Here is a 24370-nt window from a genome sequence, read left to right on the forward strand (position 1 = left end):
GCAGGTTCAGGTGTCTTCACTCTGGTGACCACTGACAGGACTCGAGAAAATGGTATGAAGCTGAGTTGGGATAAGATTATATTAGATGTCTAGAAAGTTTTTCACCTGGGGAGGTTGGACTTTGGAACAGGCTCCCCAGGCAAGTGGTCACAGCACCAAACCTGACAGACTTCAAAAGAAACATTTGATCAACACTCTCTGTCACATGGTGCCATTCTTGGGACAGTCCTCTGCAGGGCCAGGAGTTGGCCTCAATGTTCCTGATGGCTCCCATCCAACACAGCACATTCTATGATTCTATGATTCATAGAGAGAGGCTAGTCTTACTCTATAAATCCAAGATTTTATCTTGATCTCAGTCATAACCTCTTTGTATGGTATCTCCTAACTTTAAAAGTGCAGCATGGAAAATCAGAGGAGCATATTGAGCTATCTGCAGCAATTACAAATGAAACTGTGAAGACTATGTATTCCTACAGGCCTTTAAGTGAGAGTGTTTTCTGATTCACAACAAAGACTGTCCTCCATGTACAGCTTAGAGGACTGCTGTTTATAAAAATAAAACTTGAATTGTAAACTTCCCCAATTCAGAAGAAAAAAAGAGATGTTCAGACAAAAATATAGAGATCAGATTCCTCAGTCTTATATTGCTGAACAAATAGGTCACCAGTTTCTACCCTGGGGCATAGACTTTCTTTCCTCCTAGCCTTTGCTCCTCAAAAAAAAAAAAAAAAAAAAAAAAAAAGCATTATAAAACTATAATACAGTTCCTCCTTGCCAAGGGATTTGGCACATTATATCACAATTAAAAAATGCAATAAACCCATGAGGCAATAAAAATGCTGTACAATCTTCTATAAACTAAGCTAACAAGCAATAAAACAAATCAAGTTTAAGTGTAAAAAAGGGTTTCTGCTGTCAGGAGAGGAAGAATTTTATTGAAAAGTATATGTATTCATCTGTGCATTCATACTGTTGAAATAGTGAATGTTCTTTAAAGGGCAGTACTGCTGTTTAATTCGGTGTTTGAGATCAGCACATATACTGGGAGGATTTTTGAACTGCAGGTAACCAATACAGCTGCCCTTAGGCAGCAAAAAAATCCCCAGGTAAGTGGAATGATTTGGTTAGAAGCTGAACAGATTCATTACATGCTCAAGGTAATCTGAAGCCAATGTCTGGATTTAGAAATGCTTGTCACCAACTTGAGGGTGGCACTGGCAGAGCCTCTGAACTTGAGTGTGCTCCCTGACACACTTCCAGTTCTCCAACCTCAAGCTGCTGGCACCAACAATCTGAGAATAGGCTACTGTGCACAAAGACACGGAGAGAAACATAGCATTTATTTTTTGTCAGTGGCTCGTACTGCCATTTCAGCCTAAAAATTTATATAACTGTTTTGGGATAGAGTAGAAATAGTACGCAAATTACTTCTATATTAAAGGCTAATGGTTACTCAAAGATACACAAGCAACACCCAAGATTCAAATAGGTTCACTATTAATATTTTATCAATTTTTTTAAAGGAAATAGTTTAAAAATTCTGCCATGCTGATTAAGACTTGAAAACACTTAATATTAAGTGAAAACAAGGGAAACAAACACTTAAATTTGAAAACATCCATGTTTGATTCAGATTATTTAATTTTATCATCCTAATATCATAGCTATAAAATGTATGCTTCTTTTATGCTTTCTGAGCAGAGAGGACTTTGAGAAGGCTTTGTTTACCCCAGCTTAATTGGGTAGATACCCAGTTCTTTAATGAGGGCACTGAGTACTGTTTCTGCTGTCAGTTCTTTATGTCTAGAGCACCCCTGTGCAGCTCGCTTTGCAATCAGAGACACAAACCTTCATTGTAAGTCAGCAATTGTCTACACTGGAGTATGAAATGCTCTTACTTTTAGGAGCTGAAAACTTCTGCAAATAAGCTACTAAACACCACCTAATAACAAAGGGAATCAATTTTGCCTTTTCTTTCCCACTTCTGTGGACAGTAAAAACATGCTGAGAATACATGCTTTTCCAGAAACGCCATAAAAGCTCCTACTGGGGCAACGGTCTGAGCAAGGGCCTTCTCTCCTCACGGTCCGTGAGCCCATAATTGGATGAAAACTAAGCTTTGAGTAAACAACCTCCAAATCAGCAGAGATGCCTCTGAGATGCTTTGAATTTTATTCCAGATTATGAAGAATTTCTTTTATGTTTCCATCACCATTCTGTCAAGCAAAACCAGCCTCGCTCCCAGAAGCACGGCACTGTACTGTTATTTTTGTGACTCTGCAGGTGTGTTTGGCAGTGCACTCACAGTCATAGCTATGTGTATATTACCTTCCCATCAATCATATTTCTGAGAAGATTCATGACCATGTACAGCTATCAGTTTGAGATGAGCTCATCCAACTATACTGGCAGATGCCGATACATAAAGAATTACATGGTCATGATGGCAATTTTGTATTTTCAATCACAGTGCTACTTGTTACATCCTGTGTTGTCTGTGGCAGTTAGCCTACTTTCTCAAGTAGGCTTACAATCATGATGAGGAAAAGAGCAGAGAGTTGAATCTGAGTGGTCTTGATGAAAAGCACTAATTACTCCTTTTCCGTTTTTTTAAATTCTGTGTCTTCAGCAGTTTGGTATGTAGTCCTAAAATAAAAAAAAAAAAAGAGAGAAGTATTGAAAGATAGTCTTGGTTCTGTGTCTTCAGGAACTCAAGGACATTTTTCTGATATGAGTAAGAAATAGTTAGACTTGGAAATTACCCTCAGGTACAGGACTGTGGATGTTAACTCATGCCACCTGCTCTCATTTCTAGGTATGCACTCCTGTTCATGCATAAATATAAAATGATCCCGGGTAACAAAGCAGGTAATAAAAGAGAACTAAGAGTCCTCATATTTTTCATACAGGCTGAGTGAAAGAAGCTGGCACTGAGACTTGTCTCATTCATCTGCTTATGCCCCTTTGATGTTTTTCTGAGACCTGTGAATGCCCTCAGTCTGTTTGTGGAAAGCAAAATACAAAAGCCTAAAGCATATATGAGTTTGAAATTTGACTGATAAATCAGGGCCCTAGATCTGTTTTGAGCAGAGACAGTTTCTGATTTTATTTATAATTTAAATTTTAAGAAATTACACTAGCTCACTCTCAGCTGTTGAAGACCTCTGTCATAGCTTAAACACAGCTAGCAACAAAGCCACACATGGCTGCTCCCTCGCCAGCCCCTCCATCCCTCCAAAATGTGGGATGGGAAGGAGAATCAGAAAAAGGTCAAATCCAGGGTTTAACAGCATTTCAGTTTAATAACTGAAATAAAGTAAAATACTTCTACTACTACTAGCAAAAAGGAAGATAAAAAAGAGAGACATACATGTCAAGTTAAAAAAACAGTAATGCAGAGTAAACCTGCTCACAGCTTGCTGAGAAACCACTCTGCTACCATTTATATATTGGGCCTGATGTTCTGTGGTGTGGAATATCCCTTTATTCACCTGTCCTGGTCATGCTCCCTCCAGCTTCTTTTGCACTTCCAGGCTGGCAGAGCATGGATCACAGAAAAATCCTTTACTTACAGCAAACACTATGCAGCAACAAGAGACATCAACATGTTATTAGCAATAACCTCATACTAAATCCAAACTACAGAACTATTCCAGAAACTAGGAAGGAAATCAACTCTACCCCAGCTGAAATCAGGACAATCATAATAATAATCATACCAGCAGCACCATTTGGCAGTTCAATAGGTGCATTCATTACTGTTTGGTTGGATTTACTAAGTATACATATCTTATAAACAGTGGTTATGATACAAGTCTAAAAACTTTTGCCAAAAGAACACTATAAAATTAAGCCAAATATAAAATGTTTCAGCCAGAAATTCAGGAAGTCTTCATAACTTCCTGAATGGAAAGGTAAGAAAACATGTTTCTGGACTGTAAATTATTTTTATTACTTGGGTTTTTTTCTGCTTGTAGTGTGTGCGTTTTGATTTAATCTCATCATTTGGAACAAGCTTGCCAAAATTATAAGTGAATCTGACCTGAAAAACTCTGAGATAGAACTTTGAAAAATACCATTTTCATTGCACAGCAAAGACAATAAAGCAACTTTTAATATTCATGGACTTGCATTTCAAACCACTTGGCAGGTTTAAAGGATTATACCTAAGCAATTGTAGAGAAAATGCATCATATTTTCCATCTTCCTTTTTCTTGACTCCATTCTAAGAACTTTTCACTTATTTTAAGCAGAAATGTCATGTCAGCTGGGTTATGAGAAGATAATACCATAGCATTATGGCATATGATATTATACCATAGCATAATACACGGGTTAGAGCAATTTTAATTTAACATGTCACACTTACATGTTTACAGTACTGAGTGTCAAAACTGGCTGAAAAATATAATATTCTCAAAGCATCTCCCCCACCCCCCCAAAAAGAAAAGGCCAAAACCAATTTGATTTTGGACAATTTTTCATTTCTGCTGCAGTCTTTCTGCAAAAAGACACAGTTTCTGGTTTACAGAGAATCATCCACCAGAGAACCTGGTTTACAGAGAACCACACATCATCTCGAGCTGTGAGATATATTGAATTTGGGAGATTATCACGGGAACAAACACCGTGTATTTAAAGTGTCCTCTGTTCAGCACTAATTCAAGTGGATCTTTATCATCATCTAGTACAGCTATTCTTACATTCTTGAGAGTGACAGACAGAACAAGCAATAGATGTACAAAAAGAAAAGGAAAAAATGTTCAGAAAAATAAAAGCTATAGCAATTACCATGAAGAGAATAGAGAAGGGATAGTTACAGGGGAAGTGCATTAGTGAGTCATATACTGAGGGGAAAAGCTTAAGCATGAATAGATGTATTCATTGTACTCTTGAAGGAAGCATAGGTAAAGATAAGAAGTTATATTTAGGAGTAAGAATGCTGGCAAGATGAAGAGATTGCAGGACATTGGGGAAAGAAAGGACAAGTCAGGGAAGCTTGGTCAGCACAAGAAAGGGATATCAGAAGAATTTGCATTATGAAATTGCTCACATCAAAGCACCTAAGATCTTAGTCCTAGGAGACTAGTACAGACTGATGCTGGAATGAAGGCATTCTAAACTACGAATTTAAATAATATTCTTTCTCTATTCTGATATTTTGAGTAACCTTTCATGCTGAAAAGTAAATTATAAATTTGCCTTTGAATAGAAGCCATTGTGATTTGCTGATCCATACTCTTGGAGTAATGAATGAAATTCTAACTTAGGACCAATAAAATGTGTTGCTTTTGCAACTTGTTTTCTAATCCAGTGGGATTAATAAAATACAATGTCTTTTTCTCTTCCAAAGTATTTTAACTAAGAGAAGTGGAATAAATTTTCTTTTTCCCAGTACCCCAGTTTCTTTCAGGAACTACCAAAATTAAGAAATGACAGCCCAAAACACAGTGATTAAACATTTCATTTTTCTCTCTGCATAGATGGATGCTGGCAATATGTGGATGACTCGAGTACAAGATCTCAGATCTAGAAACAGAACTTTATTGTACATTCTGCATCTTGTTAATATTATCTAAATACTTGAACACATGCAGCAACATTTTCTATGCTCTTATGCTGTTGAAGCTGTTGAATGGGAGTATTTGATGTCTGATGCCACCACGGTCTATTAATAATTCTCTGAAGTTCTTCTTAGCAATTTGGGTTTGGGTTGTTTTGGGTTTTTTTGCTGTTTTGGGTTTCGTTTTGGTTTGTTTGTTTGTTTTGGTTTTGTTTGGTTGTTTGAAATTTTTTTGTAAATGTTATTGGTTGGTTTGGTCTTGAGTTTTGTAAGTTTTTATTTGGTTGGTTTTTGTTTGTTTATTTCACTAAGTCCAATAGGAGCTCTGTTGAAGAGTTCTGGTGGTATTAAGTAGATATTTTTCCATGAGACTGAGACACTCTTAAACTTCAAGTTGCTGAGAGACAAGTCTTCTTGGATTTTTTGTATAGGAGTATTTAATTGTGATAAATTCATCTTTGGCATTTGCACAGCCTGTATAGTAATATCTTCAATCTTTAACTGATTGTGAAAATAAGTCCTTATCCAAGTTTACTTTCATTTTTTTCCATGGGCTTTGATGCTTCCAAATCTTCATTACTTGCAGGCCACACTTCTAGATTTCTGAAAAATTGTCTGCAAATAATAATATCAAATTCAGGTGGTTTTACTTAAGCTATATTTCAAAATTGTCTTTTTTGTCCCCCAGTGGATCATGTATATTTTCTTGTTTATTTAGTAGATTAGTATAGAAAATAAATTTAATTATTTTTCCACATATGGGTGCTCATCTCTCTTGTTTCTAGTTTACTGCAAATCTGCTCAAGCTGTTTTAGTGAAAATGTTCCCAAGGGAGTTTCAAAATCTCACTGTTTCAATATGCCATATCAGTCCTAAAATTCTCTAGAAATATCTCACAATCTTTTGGAGTAATCTCTCAGCTGTAGCTGGCTGAAAGAAATGCAGCTCAATCAGTCTTAGCTTCCTTACCAGATATGCAAAATATAGAACCAGCTGTTTGTTTATCTTTTGGTCATGAAGGAACTTGCTACAGCAGTCCTGCTCTAAAGACAGGTTAAATATTCCAGTTGCTCTGGAAATATATCTATTTCTCTGTTACTACCTGTAATGCTATGTGTGTGCTGTATTTTACCACCATCCATAACGACAGAAGCTGCAAGGGTCACGTACCACACCTACTGTGGCATCCTTAGTGTCTTCATTTTCCCAAGGCACATTTGCCTCCTGAATGACACTTCAGCTTTTCAGAGAATTCCCCTGACTCTTGTCTGACATGCCTGCACACTTTGTGTTAATTACAGTGAAAGGTCTACTGGGCCTTTTGAGGCACTCCTGTATAGTGCACAGACAACATGTTTGAGAAGCTTGGAAAGCCCATATAACATAAATGGTTTGGTGAATTGTTCCAACTCCCTTTTTATCATTTTAAAGCCCTGCATGATGAACTCTATGCTACACTTAAACATATTTACCAGATTTGTCATTTACTAGGAAAATCTAGAAAAAAACATGAGGTCTCTGTTTATATTCTAAAGCTTTGAGACTTCAAAAATTGATTAACATCCCACAAGAAAGAAAAGCAATTGGTACAATATCTTGACAGAAAAGAAAAGTGCATGGAGATAGAAGGAAATTACGTGCCTCTTTCTTATCCCATTGGTTTGGAAAGAAGCAAAAAACAATAGACTTGAAAAACTGCATCAGTCACAGATAATTTGCAGTACATCTTTTCTTTCTGGAAGAGAAAGAAAGCTAGTCTATTAAGCCGCCAAGAATGTCGCCCCAGTGATTAATTGGCACAATTAAAATTTAAAAGAAAAATATGTATTGACACAAGTACGTTCAAGATCTGACTGTTCCTTGAAATTCAAACTAAAAAACCCCAAACATATACCCACGTTCAGAACAGGACTAAATGTCACAGGTCTATAGATACACAAGGAGACTCAGAGAAGGAAGTTGAGGAGGCCAAAAGTGTTTTCAGATCCATACTTCACCATCAGTTACAGGACATATTCAGTACATAATCTTAGGACATTTATTGTGCAGGACCAAATTGATATAGAACATAGGAACACATTTCAAGCCTTCATTTTCCAGTTCAAAGTCACCTTCTCTCCCTAAAGTTTTTAAACTTTGTAAAAAGTTTGCGGAAGCTGAGATTAAGGAAGCTGGATATGTGTGGCTTAGAAAATGATGCACTCATTTTATCAGGTCTGTGTTCCTGAACTGCAAATATGCCTGACAGAATGAGACTCGGAGCACTCAAGCAGTTCAAAATAATATTCCTGAGCAATGTGAACTGCCTCTTTCATATAAATGAGATGCTAAACTCCGAAAATCACAGAATCACAGAATCACAGAAATTCTAGGTTGGAAGAGACCTTTAAGATCATCGAGTCCAACGCATGTTCTAACACCTCAACTAGATCATGGCACCAAGTGCCACATCCAGTCTTTTTTTAAACTCTTTGAGGGATGGTGACTTTACCACCTCCCTGGGTAGGTGATTCCAGTATTTGACCACTCTTTCTGTAAAATACTTCCTCCTTAATTCTAGCCTGTATCTCCCTTGGCGCAGCTTGAGACTGTGTCCTCTTGTTCTGTCTGTTGTTGCCCGGAGAAAGAGGCCGACCCCCAGCTCACCACAGCCACCCTTCAGGAAGTTGAAGAGAGTGATAAGGTCACCCCTGAGTCTCCTTTTCTCTAGGCTAAACAACCCCAGCTCCCTCAGTTGTTCTTCATACAGCTTGTGTTCCAAGCCCCTCACCAGCCTCGTTGCTCTCCTCTGGACTCGCTCAAGCATCTCAACGTCCCTCCTAAGGTGAGGGGCCCAGAACTGGATGCAGTACTCCAGGTGAGGCCTCACCAGTGCTGAGTACAGGGGCAGAATGAGCTCCCTGCTCCTGCTGGCCACACCGTTCCTGACACTGGCCAGGAGCCATTGGCCCTCTTGGCCACCTGGGCACACTGCTGGCTCATGTTCAGCTGACTGTCAACCAGCACCCCCAGGTCCCTTTCCACCTGAGCACTGTCCAGCCACACCGTTCCTAGCTTATATCGGTGCAGGGTGTTATTGTGGCCAAAGTGCAGGACTCGGCACTTGGACTTATTGAAATTCATCCCATTCGATTCTGCCCATCCATCCAACCGTTCCAGGTCCCTCTGCAAAGCCCTGTGTCCCTCTAACAGATCAACACACGTTCCCAGCTTAGTGTCATCTGCAAATTTGCTCATAAAGGACTCTAAACCCTCATCCATGTCATCAATAAAAATATTGAACAGAACTGGCCCCAGCACAGACCCCTGAGGGACACCACTGGTGACTGGTCGCCAGCTGGATGCAGCACCATTCACCAGCACTCTCTGGGCCCGGCCATGCAGCCAGTTCCTAACCCAGCAAAGAGTGCTCCTGTCCAAGCCACGGCCTGCGAGTTTGTCTGGGAGAATGCTGTGGGAGACAGTGTCAAAGGCCTTGCTGAAATCCAAGCAAACAACATCTACAGCCTTCCCTGCATCCACCCAGCAGATTCTACATGACAGAAGAAGTTGGTTAGATATTTCCAAATACAAAGGTCCATATGAATTGTTTTCTGTGTGTCAAGGACAATTTCCAGATTCATAAAACTTGAAGTGAAAACAGCAAACATTATGTGTAGAGCAAGTGTTTTTCTTTTTAAAAGAATTCAACATTTTTTATTCCCTATTTTGGAAGTTAACGTTTACTTACCAACCAACAAGGAACCCTGTAAAAAGTCCAGGAGCAAGAAACACATAGGTAAGATTTTTTTTCCTATATTAACCCACAATTGAAGATAAATTCTAATCATACATTTCTGGTAAGGATGAAACAGCTGAAGTTGGGAGGTGTAAGCTATCCTTTCTGGACAGTATTATACGATAATGTGGTTAAGACCTACTCACCTTAACCCATTCATAAAACAGATCCACTCTGTGCCAAGCAGGTCATGTCTTACTAAATGATACCTGAAAGAAACAGCATGCACAGAAATTAACTTTCAGCACTGGGATGACAGAAGTGGTGTTATCACACATACTGTTTAATTAGATACCACACACTCACCAAAGTATTGTCACTCTCTGAGGTCTGATGTATTAATCAGTTCTTAAGGCTAGATTAATTCAAGGACTATGATATAACACAGTCTCTCAGGCCAGTGCTGATACTCCCCCATGAAAGGGAGAGCTCTGTAGGCTTTGCAGGAAGCTGCTGCAATTATTTTCATAATATATTGCTCTGACCATTTTATTAGTCTGTGAACATCTCTCCACTGGCTCCTGTTCTTTTGGCACTTTGAGCATAAAACTACTCAAAATCAGTCTCAGTGATTCTTACAGCGATCTTAACTATTTCTTCTCATCCAACTTGTAAATGCTGACTTATTTTTGATTGACTTGAGGTTTCAATCACTCTTAAACATTTCACAGATTTTCAAAGAAATTTTTTGCTTTGTTATGCTGATACCCATAGAGATACAGTATATAAATAAATGCCTTTCTCCCTCCCTCCCTCCCTCCCTCCCTCCCTCTTCTCAAATTCCTTTTTAAAATCATTACATATTTAAAAAATTCGACCTCCTGCTAGTAATGTAAACAATATTCTTAAATGATTTCCCTTGTTCTTTGTAGCCTGCCCTCATAAAATCTTGTGTTCAAACCATACACTGGTTTAGACAGGAAATGTCATATTTTCCTGTGTTTGTACAGTTTGGGCTGAATTGAGCAGTATTAAATGCTGAAGACTTAACAAATGAAACCTTTGCTACTACAGAGTTAGGTTGTAAAAGGGGCTGGTGAAAGGGAATGTTAGACAAGGAAAATTTCTTGTAATTATTTCTGTTTCTAAAAAAGTTATAAATACCCTGTCATTTTAGAGGTCAACTCTTTCAGAGGCACTGACCTTATAAAGTCCCAGAAAGATATTAAAATATAAAAAGTCATTTATAGGAGCTAAAATTCAAATTTTGTTGAAATACCCACTCACGGGAATTTAATGTCAATGTCATTTGAGTTAGGTTTTACCTTCTAAATTTGTAGAAAGATAATAAGGTCTAGAACACTTAGAAAGTAATGAAGCATTTAAAGTAATCAAGCAATTGTTCTGTAATGATGGGGGGTTGTTCACAAAACCAGATCCTGACAGACTACAAGTACTTGAAAGGAAGAGCAGGAGCAGAGATCTTAATTTAGAAAGCATTGTGAATTACAATTATTTAGAATATATTTTTAATTATATTTTAGGTCCATATACATACATGTATGTTAATTTAGATTATAGAATATTTGAGGCTTGCAGGCATAAGTACACATTGTATAATTAAAAGAGTTTAAAATAATCTAATTTATATATTTTCAACCAGCTGAGGACAGATACCAAATTCATCTCATCTAGACCATCTTTCTCCTCCTCTCTTTCCACCTGGTTCTACATTCTTTCAGACAGCATCCTTGCATGTATTACGTGTAGCTGCAAAGTATGGGTGTACCTTATTTTATTGTAATTGCATAGTAAGGTTGGTCAGATGTTGAATAGTTGCATCTCTATGCTAAAGTAGGAAGGTAAAGTTTTTATTCTTTATTTTTCTCTGGTTTTCAAATTTTATTTTTTTTTCATGGGATTAAAAAATAAAAACAAACAAATATGGAAACAGTACGATAAACTATTTATATAGGATGATTTTTTGGTAGAAGAAGAACATTCCTCGTTCTTGCAAGATGTTACCAAAGTAAGCAATGACAGTTGTTCAGAGATTCCTTTAAAAATTTAATTTCTAATTTGTTTCTTTGATAAAGTACAGACATAGCTACAGATTTATTTGATTTGGCAAAGTGTGGAGTTTTTGAGTCAGCGACTGATCAAACTCAGAAGCTAGCTAGACAGTGAAGGACTGAGTCCTCTCAGATCCTTACAGTTTTAGCTGTAAACCCCTTATAGATAAGTATAACATATTTCATTTTAAATAGATATTAAATGTTTTCACATCTGCTTCTGTGTTTAGGCATTTGTCACTTACTGATGTGCTTCAGCACCCCTTAAATGCTTTTCTGAAGCTGAGCCCGGATGAACCCTGTGCTCTGGAAACCCCCTTCAAGAGCAGAGTTCAGACCTGCAAGCCCACCTGAAAATCAGTACCTTATTGCAGCAAACTTCTTTTTTGAGTTATTTTCGTGGAGACAAAATTAGGTCAGTTTCATGAGGGATTTCTTGAAGATTTATTTCAAGGATAGCTGGAGCATACTGTTTTCCACTTATCGACATTCTGATACAAAAAGTGGAAAAAATAAAATTAAGTGACAGCAGCATATTTACTGGAGCTCTGTAAACATGGGAACACTCTGCACAAAATTCCTATTTCTGCTTTCACTTGTAACTGGCGTTTGCAGAAGGACAAAAGATGAAAATGCAGAAAGTATGACTGCATGCACATTTTTAAATGAATTTTTGTTTCAGGGGAATCAAATGGAAAATAGTTTCCCTTTCTAGGAGGGGAGGAAGGGATGCCAAGAAGCTGGCTAGGTGTGTTACCACCAGAAACACAGAGCTGGTGAGAAGTAACCTGGTACAAGGCTCAAGTGATCAGCCTAGATATTTTCTTGCTTAACAGCCCGTTCAGTGGAGACAGAGTAAGGTGCACTTTTTGGAGTTATCTAACTAAGAAACTTGTGATGTCAGAGAACTGAATGTTTTCTCCTAAGTTGTCCTGGAACTTAAAATGACTCCTTTGGAAAACTATCACTACCACATTGCCCAAAGAAAGCAAGAATTTACACGGCCTAGTTCAAATCATAAAGAACACTTTCAAACATTTTTCTTGAAAAATAATGAGTTTGGCTATCTTTAGGTCAGTCTACTTTTCGTTGGTAAAATACGGAAGGATTATTACCAATGGGATTGGTTCATAACTTAGATATTGACTTGTAAAATAGGTCAGGATACTATCTAAGTATCTAGTAGCCTCAATATTAAGTGATTGCTGTGATCAATTAAAGAAAAACATATTACTAATCTTATCAAAATCAGAGGAAGGTCCACATAGCTTTTTGTTCAGTTTGGGAGTTTAATGTTTTCCAAATGGTAAAAGGATGATATATGAAATGAAAGGAAAATGTCTGAAGCATTCTTTGTGTAACACCAGTTCTTTGCCTTTATGGAAATTTCGGTGACTTTATTTGCCTGCAAATGTAATAATTATCAAACTCAAAAAAGCAGAATAGAAGTAGTTATATATTCCATTTAAGCAAGAACAGGGAGGGCTAGACAGGAGCAATTTACAGAAAAGAACACTGTTTGCCTTTTTTATTGCTTGTAAAATGCCAGGAGAGTTTCAAAGTAATAGCATAAAAAAAAAAAAAAAGTAGAAAATGAGAGAGAAAGAGAAAAAATAGGAAAAAAATATTGCCTGAGAATAGGCCAAATTCCAAATGTCTTCACCTTTTCACTCTGATACATAAGCCTTCTGTCTGCTTTAACACTGCAAAAGTTGTGTTTATTTATTTGTTTATGAGACCTGGGGTGGTTTTTCTGCTTTTGAAAGCTGTATGGGATTGTTTCTAGCTTCCTTTTTCTAAAATTGTTTATAGTTTTTACATCCAGAGAGGACACACGCTGCATACATTTGATGCTGTTTTTAATGGAAATTTCTGAAAAGCTTAAATAATTTTTCCATAGTTCAGTGTTATCTTTTATATTTCTTTGACCAAAATCTCATTTCTCTTTCAAATGCTCACTGTTGTTATGAATGCAACGTTATGTTGTTATGGTGTACACAATTGCACAGACTGAAAAATTAAAATAAAGAAATACATTTCCACTTATGCCATCTTTGTTAGAAAAAACCTTTCATTCCACACTTTTAAAGTTTCAGAATATTCAATGCTGGTCTTCGCAAGCTGTGTGTTTTGGAGAAACTGGAGTTTCAAAAGACTGCAAAATCCATTTCTTCTGTTGACAGCAAATATTGAACTTTCTTAACTGAAAAAGATAAAACTTCCTGAGATTTACCTTACTTTTTACACAAGAGTAGCTTATGTTTACCAAAACATAAGAGGCTAAATAAAGTAATGCAATACGTTCCGGTGAGGAAACAGCAGGAGCGATTTGTGCTCCACTCTGGATGACAAAGCTTCATTCGAGTAGAGATCAGGTATTTGGCTCAGATTTCCAAAACTCTTTTGAGCATTTCCATCTTTAATACCTAGATTGGCTGGATATACAAATCCAGAGAGTTTCATGCCACTTTGCAGTGTGCTTCTCACGCCACCATGCCAGGAGAGGCGCAGGGCGGCAGCTCCTCAGGTCATCATCCTCTGACACCGTCCTCTGTCTACGGCTCTCGTCCTTATGTTGCCTCCTTTATTCCCAGTCCTTTCCCCCTGGTGTGCACGGGATGCCGAGCGCAGGGGCACTGAAGGCTCCTATTTTCCCCAAAGCGAGCACGGCTCTGATCTGCACAGCCCTTTTGCCTTGCGGCAGCAGGCAGCTGCAGCAGACGGGGCCGGGAGCCAGGAGCTTTGATCCCGCGGTGCTTGCACGGCCCGGGTGCCAGACGCGGCCTGTCGGCAGGGCCCGCGCCCAGCCGCCAGCTGCACCTGGCCCAGCCCCGCGCACGCAGGGAACGGGCCTCACTGCCAGCAGCAGCCTCCCTGTTGGAAGAGGCTGGATGAGCGTGTTTCACGGGCTGCTGCTTTGAACTCCCATCGCCTTGCTGCCTCCCACATCTGGAGCCTGAGGCGAAGGAAGATGAAAGCGTGCTGGGGAGCGCCGAGGCTTGTGAGGCACGCTGGGAATGCTCCCAGCCTCCGAGCAGGGCTCCCGACTTGGCCATTCCCCAAGCTGGGGAGTTCAATCTCACGGATTACAGCAGCTTTCCCTGCGTGTGTGCAAACTGGGCACACTGGGAATGCTCCCAGCCTCAGAGCAGGGCTCCCAGTTTGGCCATTCCCCAACTTGGGGAGTTCCATCTCACGGATTAGAGCAGCTATCCCTGCATGTGTGCAAACTGGGCACGCTGGGAATGCTCCCAGCCTCAGAGCAGGGCTCCTGATTTGGCCATTCCCCAAACTGGGAAGTTCAATCTCACGGATTACAGCAGCTATCCCTGCGTGTGTGCAAACTGGGCACACTGGGAATGCTCCCAGCCTCCGAGCAGGGCTCCTGATTTGGCCATTCCCCAAGCTGGGGAGTTCCATCTCACGGATTAGAGCAGCTATCCCTGTATGTGGCAAACTGGGCACACTGGGAATGCTCCCAGCCTCCGAGCAGGGCTCCCAGTTTGGCCATTCCCCAACTTGGGGAGTTCCATTAGAGCAGCTATCCCTGCGTATGTGCAAACTGGGCACACTGGGAATGCTCCCAGCCTCCGAGCAGGGCTCCTGATTTGACCATTCCCCAAGCTGGGGAGTTCAATCTCACGGATTACAGCAGCTTTCCCTGCGTGTGTGCAAACTGGGCACACTGGGAATGCTCCCAGCCTCAGAGCAGGGCTCCCGATTTGGCCATTCCCCAAGCTGGGGAGTTCAATCTCACAGATTAGGGCAGCTTTCCCTGCGTGTGTGCAAAGTACCAGGGGTTCACTTGGTGTATGCTGGAGTGTTGTACATAAACCAGCGGGTGTTAGGAGGTGCTTGCATTTATACTTACAAACAGTGGGTCTGATACTACTCAGAGATCATGCCTGGATCAATCTTAGTACTTTTCAGAGAAACTTATGATGACTGAACACTGTAGGAGTCCAAGGTGTTTAACATTTAAAAACCTTGCTTGATAACTTATCCACTCTATGTTCCCATTGGCTTTCACAAGTTTTAATTCAAGTCTTTAGAACTGAAAGGAAGAAAAAAGCAGAAGAATTTCCAACAAATACTGCTCTCCAATTCTGCTAGTCTTTGTAGTAAATCTATTAAAAGAAAGGGCGAGTCAATATGGAATGCACCTGGCCTGTTACACTGAAGCTGAGTGCTGCCTCCAACTCAGGCAACCCTGTTAGCATGAGCATTAGCCTCATGGTGTTCTGCAAAACTAAGACACTTGCTGGGCTAGATTTTCTAAATAAGGATGTTTTTCTAAATGGAAAATTTCAGGTGCACATTTTACATTAGTAGCAAAGCATAAAGTATATTTTTTCTGACCTGTAAATTTTATTGCATTTATGGTTTGTGACACCATAGCATTCCCTGAATGTTAATGTTAGAGGAGGCAGAGAAAACTGCCTTTGCAAATTTATAATCGTGTAAATCTTATTCTCCCTGGTCTTTTTAGAATAGCAAACAATGATACATAATTAATTGTAATTTTGCTGGAAGTGACATTATCACCGTACTCATAAATGCCCACAAGGCAAGGACTATCCCAGGGGAGATAACTTTCTTTCAATGGTGTGATAAAATTTTCTCATCACAGACGGTATTTATTGCTTGTGTCTCTTGAGAGATGATTAAAACAGGAGAGGAGCAAATAAGCAGACACAAAGCATCCCCACTATGCTCATTTCATAGGCTTGCTTCTACTTGTTTGAAATACAGAGAATTAATATGGGATCTGAGAATGATCATTTTTCCTTCTTCTGCTTTCTTACTGGGTTTTTATTATTGTTTTGGAGAAAAATATCTGAAACCTTAATATCTTTTAAAAATTCCAATATGAGCTACAATCCCTGCTGCAGTAAACTGCACACAATCTCATCACTTAGTTTCATTTCCTCTAGCTAGAATTCATGCCCCTTTGTGAGCACAAACAGAAAGGCATTTCATTACATTCCCTTTTCTTACAAGGTAAACCAGCAGAAATTAAAATAAATTAGTTGCATTATAATTATGCATTATTTACTCTGCATAAATAAAGAATGAGCTATGTTAAAGTCATGTTTTGGGGTTTTTTTCCTGAACAAAATGCTCTATTTGATTGATTGCTAGTCTTTCAGAAAGCGAGGTGGCATTTCCTGCAACCCCAGCTGCAGCTCACAATCAATCCCCTTTTGGAAAAGCTAAGGAGACAGTTTGAAAAAATTTCGAAGTTACACACTCAGCTAGGATGAAGCATTGTAGATAGGTTCACTTCTGCCAAGTTGGTGAAAAACTTGCCAAATTGTCCTCTGTTTTTCAAAGTTGCTCTTTCAGTGTATATTTGATTCATATGACCTAAAAATGAATATGCAAAGCTGAAAATTTATCTGTGCCATCATGGTATCAGTACTTCCCTCTTTTAGTTCAGAGATAACTTAAGATATTAAAATGAGTTTCAGTTTCTTGCTTCTTTTCAAAAAGGCCTTGCTTTTTGCTTTTCTTTTTATGTACACGTCTTTTTTGCATTAATTATGCCGTAATTAATCGATATCTCTTTTTATTAAATTTTTTAAATCTTCCATGAGTAGCATCAGCTACTTGCTTCAGAAAATATGATGCAAAGTTGAATAGAAGGATCAAAATGTCACTGACCATGAATATCGGACAGCACGTTCAAGATTCATTAAGGTTCATATGCAGCATGAATTAAATGCACCTCTAAATCAAATAAATTATAATCTGTACTACTCCCTAGACATTACAGTAGTTTAAAAACTGATATTTAGTCACATGATACCAGAAATTTGAAATTTTTCCTTTAATTTACTGAAGTTTGAACTTCCTACTTTGCTGTACCATCCAGTATCTTTTATACTAAATTTATGTCCAACGTTTCAGCTAATCTCTGTCTACGAGGAAAACCATTTTATATTAGTGAAGTATATGAACTGGAAAATGAAATATTAAAAGACAATTTTTTTGTCATAAATTTCTGTTATAAAGGAAAACACTTTTGAGAATTGAAAACATTCAGGTTCCTTCCTATTAATTCTCCAAGGTTTATGTGGATGTCTTATTAGATCTAGACAACCATTTTGTGCTGCAAATACGATCTATCAAAACCCTTTCTTCCTCACAAGTATCAGCCATTGATCATGAGATGAAAAGACATTTAGATGAAGACAACAAATGTGTTCTTCAGAACTGCAAGATACATGTTTGCTTGTTTGACAATTTTGCTTACCTTGAAAGTCCTACATTTATATGATAAATATTTCAGCACCATAAATAGCATTCTATCAGATATAATGTGGTGGTTGGTTTGCATTGCCTGGTTCTTCTCATGATTTGAAATGAGTGAAAAAGAAGCAATGTCTTCATATAAACTAGTTCAATGGAATTTATTTTTAACAGCAATTTCCTTGGTTTTTGCAATCTTCAAAACTCATGACAAAAAAATCATGAGATAACTACATATGGCTGGTTTTCCACACCTGTGCTGCAGTACACATTATATGGCATGATTAAAAACATGATGACTGCTGATACTGTTGAATTTAAACAATACATTGAATCTTTTTAAAGTTTAAACCTTTGAGGAACTCACCAAAAATCAAAGTAATGGTGGTGCAATTAATGCTGCCATATAAAAATAATTTAATTTCCAGTAATTTGTGAAATATGAATAGTTCTGTAAATACTCAATGCTAGCTTAACTCCAAAATGAGCTAACATCTGCTCAATTTTAGGTGAATAAAGTACTAGAGATGATTTATGTTGTTTTTCTTCATTGTTAGTTTTCCTTTTTTTCCACCCTAAATTATGGGAATCTTTCATAGTAAAGTCTTACTTTTCCTTTAACTTCAGCAACACTACTCACTCCTCTAATTATGTGATTTTTTCATTAATATTTGATTTTAAACTATGATATACATTAACATCATACCAGTGCAATTTTGTAATGAAATCACTCATCCAGGTGGCTTGACATGAGAATTCATCTACCAGATATTGCTAAAAAATAAAAAGACATCTTATTTGTTTATATTTTTTTAGAAGAATCACAGAATGGCTCAGGTTGAAAGGGACCACATACTCCTATCTGATCCGCCTCCCTGATCAAGCAGGGTCATCCAGAGCACAGGGCACGGGATTGTATCCAGATGGTTCTTGAACATCTCCAGTGAGAGAGACTCCACAACATCTCTGGGGAATTTCTTCCAGTGCTTTGCTATCCACACAGTAAAGAAGTGCTTCCTCATGTTCAGATGGTACTTCCTGTGAGTCACTTTCTGCCCGCTGCCTCTTGTCCTGTTGCTTGGCATCACTGGGAAAAGCCTGGCTCCATCCTCTTGATCCCTACCTTTCAGAGTCATGAGGTTTCCTCTCTGTCATCTCTTCTCAAGGCTGAGCAGGTCCTGCTCCCTCAGCCCTCCATCATAAGGACAATTATTTTTGTTGCTACCTCCCTCCCCCACCTGCCCCTCCTCCCTGCTCCAGGATGTCCATGTCTCTCTTGTCCTAAGGAGTCCAGAGCTGGACACAGCACTCCAGGGGACGCCTCACCAGGGCTGAGCAGAGGGGCAGGGTCACCTCCCTTGACCTGCTGGCAATGCCCTTCCTAATACACCTCAGGATACCATTGGCCTTGGCCACCAGGATGTGCTGCTGGCTCATGGACAGTTTGTTGTCCACCAGGACACCCAGGTCCCTCTCTGCAGAGCTGTTTCCCAGCAGGTCAGTCCCAGCCTGTGCTGGTGCAGGGGGCTATTCCTCCCCAGCTGCAGGACCCTGCTTTTGCCTTTGCTGAATTTCAGATGGCTCTTCTCTGCTCATCTCCAGATTGAGGTCCTTCTGAAGGGCTGCACCTCTGGGATATCAGCTGCTCCTCCCAGCTTTGTGTCATCAGTGAATGTGCTGAGGAAGCATTTAAGTCATTGATGAACAATGGACTCAGTATTGAACCTTGGGGGACACCTTTAGTGACAGGGCTTCAACCAGACCCTGTGCTGGTGATTTTAACCCTTTGGGATCTGCCATTCAGCCACTTCCCATTCCACCTAACTGCCCACTCATCCAGTCCACACGTCCAGACTTTCTCACGTGATGTGAGAGACAGTGTTGAAAGCGTTGCTGAAGTCAAGGTAGACAGTACCCACTTTCCTACCCTCATTCATCCAGGTACTTGTTTCATCATAGAAGGCCAACGTGTGGGTCATGCATGATTTGCCTTTAGTGTATCTATGCTGAATAGTCCTGATCACCTTCTTGTCATCTTGTTGATAAAGATGGCCTTCAGAATGAGATGCTCTATCACCTTTTCAAGGACTGAAGCGAGAACAACTGGCTTGTAGTTCCCTGGATCCCCCTTCTTGCCTTCAGGGGCACATTTTCTGTCTTCCAGTCCTCAGGCACTTTCCTTATCTTCATGACTTTCCAAAGAGGACTGTGAACCGCCTCATTATGGTGTCCACCAGCTCTCTCAATGCTCTTGGATGAATTAGGTCAGGGCCCTTGGACTCATGGATATCAAATCTCTCTAGGTGTTCTCTTATCCAATCCTCCTTGACCAAGAGAAAGTCTTGTTTACAACATTCTTTTACCCTGGTGTTTTGGTACCAAGATTCATAAGGACTGATTATTGCATTGAAGATGTTCTTTGAACAAATCCTGAAGGAACACTTTCAAACAAGGCTTCTTCCTTTCTGTCTTCTCTTCTTTCACTTTTCAATCCTCTGTCTTATATTCACATTCCTAACCACTACTTTGCTCTAAAGTGAATGCCAGACACTTGGTTTAGAGTTACAGAATATCAACACAACACATTAAAAATTTTGCTCCTTCTTGTAGTATTACAGAATTCCTGCATAAACAGAAGGTTTAGAGCTTTCATATCTTCTCTTCAGTAAATATTGCTTTTAATTTTATTTTCAAGTATTTTTAAGGTTTTGGGGTGGGGCTTTTAGCCTGTTAAACTGGCCTTGACTTAACTTTATATTGGAGCCTCAGTATTCTTTTAGTACCTTGCAATTTATCTTTGAAGTATTTTTCCTATGTAAGTATCCTAAAAATACAGTACTTGATTGTGAGAATTTTCATGCCGAGTTCCAGTCTCAGAGTGAAATTTACAGCTTGGTTATAAATCCCAGAGAGCAGAAGTTTATAATGGAAATGCTTCATAGTCTGCACACTGAACTGCTGCTGGAATGATTTTATACACAGTATAAAGGCCGCTTGAAAGTTTTCTATTTTCCCCCGTAAAGACAAATAGATCTATTTCAGAAGGTGGAACTTTTGAATAAAACCAAAATTGTTCTTATAGTATACTATCATGAAACTAAATTCAGTTTATTCAGCTATTAATTTTCTCCTAAAATTCGTGTTGCTTTTTGAGCATTAGGTTTTGCCTATTGAAAGTGACAACAGGCAAAGCAAAGGCTTTACATAATCGGACAGAGCGACATGAATAATCAAAAGTATCTGTGCATTTCCTTAGGTTTAAGCACACTGTGTGATCGCAAAATGTTCCATCTACAACTGCTCTGATAAAACCATCTTAAAACCCAGATTCTTTTTTTTTTTCTTTTTAATTTTGTTGAGCACAGAGACAAGCATCTCCATACCAGAATTCATTATGCATTTTGCCCTTTTTCTTAGGGAAAGAATCATGCATAAAATGTTGGGGAATCTATACTAGCAAAAATAATGACATGTTACTAATGACAAATTTAATTAATTTCAAGAACATTCATCAAATTCCTGTTGGTTTAGGTCTTTAAATTTTCTTCAGTATGTAAAATATTTGTAAAGGGTATAGACATATATTTTTCTGTATATTTCTGCTAATCTTAGAATCTGTTTAATGCCTAAACTTCATAGCTTGTTCCTGACTACAGGTTTTATCAATTTTAATCTTCTGGAGAATATATGTGCTACATAAACAAGCATTAAGGATAATAAATCAAAGTTGAATACCTTGGAATGTATTTTTTCCAACCACCTATTAAAATCTGCTTTATGGAATAGATAGGAAATACAATTTCTGTAGAAGCAGATTGAAATTGTAATAAGTAATTCTAGTTTTTCCCATTTACCCACAGATTAATCTTCACATTTATACATATGATGGCTACAAATATTTAAGATTTTATAGAGCAGATACACATTTAACCAATCCCTTTGATCACCGTGAGAGACTAGGAGAGATTTTCATCATCAGTCATGCATCTACAAGTGCAATAATCATGCATGTCTACACCTTGCTTATAAATACAAGCTAGCACAATCTATTAGGGTGTTAATTTACTATTTGATAGAAAAATGGTTTTAATTTAGATGACAAAAAGCTTTCTGTACGCATCTCTTGTCATCCAATATATGTAGAAGTTTGCAAATCAGACTTGTAAAATTCATTCATGCTGAATAAATACAATCTAATCCACCATGAAATGTGTAAGGTAGTGATGAAAATACATGACATTTTCAGAAGAGCTTCAGAAGAGTTGGTCTACTCTTACAGTTGAATTTCTTACAGTTGAAATCAATATATATTAATAATACTAATAATATTTTTAATTTGATAGTAGCAATGTACATAGAGTATATAGAACTGCTGTTGCCAGAGACTGCATTTCTTGGTTTACTAACCAATGCAAAAGTAATTTCACTGTGATACATATTACATCCTATTATATGAGGGTGGTGTTAATAATGGAATGTGACAGAGATGTGCCATGCTAATCTTCCAAAAGTTTGGTCATTATATAGCCTGGTCTTTTTTGCTATTTCTGTGGTGTAAAATTTTACTTGTTTTCCAGTTGACATAGGTTCTCTTAATTTCATTGTAACTTGATTTAGAATTAGACCTGCAGTTTTGTGCATTGTGTACTTCTATTTCTCATTGAATGTGTTGAAAGCAACAGCATTCTAAAGCTTTACACTACTAAGTGTTATTGAAGGGAATGTTTGACTAATCTATATACATTAAATATGGGAAAAAGAATGTTACCTGATTGTTCTATTGCAAAAAACTATTAATATTGGTTTCCTTCCAGTTGTGCTGGGAAAAAACCCTCATATTTGTAATGTAAATTTTTCACATTTTCAACTTCCATGAAGTCATTCTAGCAGGAAAAAACTAAATTCTAAAATATGTTATGTGGTAAGGATAGAAATCCACCCTTTAGAATTCGTAACCCACACCATCACTTTTACAAATTTCATTCAAGAAATAAGAGATTAGAGTTTTGTTCCGTTGTTTGCTTAAAATTTCTATGCTCCAAAATTCTCGAGTTTGTAGACATCGAGAGAAAATAGTAGCTCAACATGACATGTAGACAAATGAAACAGAGACTTTCATTAAATCTTCCTTAATTCATCGCCCAAGGACTACATTAGAAGTCATCATTCTTACTATCAAATCTTCCCTACATGAATGTCTGAGCACCAAACTCCGCCAAGAGAAACAAGGAGAGAGTACTTGATTTTATGTATGCAACTCATTTTACCACTTGACAAGTATGGCAAGAAGAGCTGAGAATGTAAGAAATTTACATTTAAATATATAAAATGCTGTGCTTATATTTGATCCCGTTATTAGCAAAAATCTGGACTGTCCTTATCTAGCCTGTTGACATGCAGGTACTGTTTGCACTATATACTTCATTTAAATTATGCTTATTTATTGGGATAAATTATGGGAAAATGTATAATTTTCCCATCTTTTAAAAAATGCTGCAATAAAAGGCAATATTCTCAGACTGTGACTTACATTTTCTAATTGCCTGCTGTTTGAACATCAACATTCTGAAATTAGCTACATGTGCAAAGCAAACCAGGAAAGCTGTTACAGTGTTTGAGTACTATTTTCAGCATGTTAGAATGCCAATAAGGTTTTCTACCATTTCTGCCCCCCATTCATCATTATTTATTGCATTGTATTTAGATGAAATCTAGCCACTCCCTTAATAAACAAACAAAAAAAAAATAAAAATACCCAAATCAAACAAAAAATCCAACAAAGCCCAACCCAAGACAATAACAACAACAACAACAAAAAATCAACCCAAAAAATCACAAACAATCAAAAAGGAAAACCAGAGAACACTGGTAGATAATTGTAGTTCTGGGGAACCGAAGTCATGGTTCAATTCATAGTGGCAAGAGAAGTGTCAGCACTGAAAAAAATAATATCATATCTTCTGGGAACTGAAATAGAAAATATCAGTTTAGTAGAAAGACTATGCTCAAGTGAAGCACATAACCTTAACAGACGCTTAAACAAAAAGTGATTTTAAGCGTTACTAACAAGTATCACTTTAAAACTTTTTTTAAAATTTAAACTGACATACATAGTTGTTGGTTTTGTTGATTATGGACAGAAAAGTGTGACTAAACTTTGGCTATGTGTTTCTCTGTCAAGGCTGTAGGAAAAAAATTATTTTACATTGGATATTTATGAAAATGTCAACAATCTCAGAATGCTCATAGTCATAAAAATATAGCTAAAATACTCTACTTCATTTTGTTGTCAGTCATCTAGAAAGAACAAGCAGTACTGTTACTGAGGTGATTATCATAGATGAAGTATTGAGGTAACAGATGTAAGTAAACTACTTTTTCTATGGAAATTGTTTACTGATATCCATTAATAATGTATACAGTCAAACAAGATAAGCTAAAAAGCTCAACAATTTATCAATGGAAGTGAAATTCTCACAGGACTATTCAAATGTCTGTAAACAGCAACAAATATAATTTTGGGGCTTTTTCTTAGAACATATAATTTTGGTTCATTTATTTTTATTCAACTATTGTGAGTAAAAATTGGCCCCTCTGTGATTCTGCAAGAGAAAAGAGTCAGTTTTTTCATTGTGTGACAACCTGTGGCAAGCTAGCTTGAGATGGTTCAAGCTGATATTTGGTTGAGTGATGGTTTGAACATAAGAAAATGTGGAAACTAAAAAAACAGAAAAAAGGATTCTAAAGAGAACAAATAGTTTC

The sequence above is a fragment of the Melospiza melodia genome, chromosome 5 (genome assembly GCF_035770615.1).
Source record: "Melospiza melodia melodia isolate bMelMel2 chromosome 5, bMelMel2.pri, whole genome shotgun sequence".
NCBI classification, from domain to species: domain Eukaryota; kingdom Metazoa; phylum Chordata; class Aves; order Passeriformes; family Passerellidae; genus Melospiza; species Melospiza melodia.